Source organism: Ranitomeya imitator, chromosome 4 (assembly GCF_032444005.1).
Source record: "Ranitomeya imitator isolate aRanImi1 chromosome 4, aRanImi1.pri, whole genome shotgun sequence".
NCBI classification, from domain to species: Eukaryota; Metazoa; Chordata; class Amphibia; order Anura; family Dendrobatidae; genus Ranitomeya; species Ranitomeya imitator.
This window is the reverse complement of record NC_091285.1, coordinates 698,936,939-698,938,825: the sequence shown is the minus strand read 5'-3', so window position 1 is coordinate 698,938,825 and position 1,887 is coordinate 698,936,939.

The following is a 1,887-nucleotide window of genomic DNA, read 5'->3' as shown; positions in this document are numbered from 1 at the left end:
TTTTTTCCTAAGGGGGTGATGAAGGGGGGTTTGATTTACTTTTATAGTGTTTTTTTAGCGGATTTTTATGATTGGCAGCCGTCACACACTAAAAGATGCTTTTTATTGCAAAAAATTATTTTTGCATCACCAAATTTTGAGAGCTATAATTTTTCCATATTTTGGTCCACAGAGTCATGTTAGGTCTTGTTTTTTGACGGACGAGTTGACGTTTTTATTGGTTGCATTTTCAGGTAAATGACAGTTTTTGATCGCTTTTTATTATGATTTTTGTGAGGCAGAATGAAAAAAAAAACAGCAATTCATGAATTTCTTTTTGGGGGTAAGGCATTTATACCGTTCCACGTTTGGTAAAATTGATAAAGCTGTTTTATTCTGCTGGTCAGTACGATCACAGCGATACCTCATATATATCTTTTTTATGTTTTGGCGCTTTTATACAATAAAAAATATTTTATATTGAAAATAATTGTTTTTGCATCACTTTATTCTGAGAGCTATAACTTTTTTAATATTTTGCAGATGACGCTGTATGGCGGCTCGTTTTTTGCAGGACAAGATGTTGCTTTCAGCGGTACCATGCTTATTTATATCTGTCTTTTTGATCGCGTGTTATTCCACTTTTTATTCTGCAGTATGACAATAAAGTGTTGTTTTTTGCCCTTTTTTTCGGTGTTCACTGAAAGGGTTAACTTGTGGGACAGTTTTATAGGTCGGGTCATTACAGACGTGGTGATGCTAAATATGAGTACTTTTATTGTTTTTTTTTACATACATAAAGAAATCTATTTATTGGAACAATATTTTTTTCTTTATTTAGGAATTTAAAAAATATATCTTTTTACACAGTATAATATTTTTTTTTTTTTACTTTTTTACATAGTTCCAGGGTAGGACATCACTGTATAAAGTCAGATCGCTGATCGGACACTTTGCACAGCAGTGTGTTAGATCAACGATCTGACAGTCAGTGATGGTTGCTTCTCAGGTAATGCTCTCAACAGGCAATGAGAAGTCACCACCCTGCAGGACCCAAAAGGACCCCGAGGCCATTTTGGATCGGGAGTCTGCAGGCAGGGAGAACCTCAAAACGTCTCGATCTTGTTTTATCACAGTGTCCCGGGGGTTAAAATGCTGGGAGTCGGGCGGTACTGTTGTGCATGGGCACTTATTAGATCTCAGTCTATAAAGGCACGGATGATTGACCTCTGCGTTGAGAAACACGTGATGGTGTCTCCGCAGCTCCTCTACATGCATTTGCATATTTGGGGGCAGTGTTCTGGATCACTGCGTTGAGAAACACGTGATGGTGTCTCCACGATGTTGGATGTTTTGGTCTCCACGAGGTCAATCATCCGTACCTTTATAGACTTTCTACTAGGCACTGCTCCTGATAGCCAGTTTCCTACTCCACACTGATGAGGGGCAAAAACCCCGAAACAGCTGTCTGTGGATGGATACCATGCTTGGCATAGGTGGTTTTCCTTTATTGGATATTTTCCTTTATTGGATGATGCAATTCCCTTGGTTGTTCCTTCCCGGGGAAAGGCCTGGCTATTCACTGCCTGCGTTGAGAAACACGTGATGGTGTCTCCGCAGCTCCTCTACATGCATTAGATGTCAGTGTCGGTGAGCTGAGTCCTCTTTGCCAATCAGTTTCCTGTGGTGGGCTTTGGAAAAATAGTTGCCGGAAGTGGCGCATGTTCATATTTAGATCTCGAGATATCCCAATTTTGGAGGAAAAAAGTATGTCTTATGGTCTGAAAAAATGTGGTATTTATTAATATAATAGTTAGAAGATGCTTAATTATGCTATATAATAGGGAAAATGTTGTAAGCATATACGTAGAAAATTTTTTTTTATGTGATTAGCTTTCTGTAGATAAA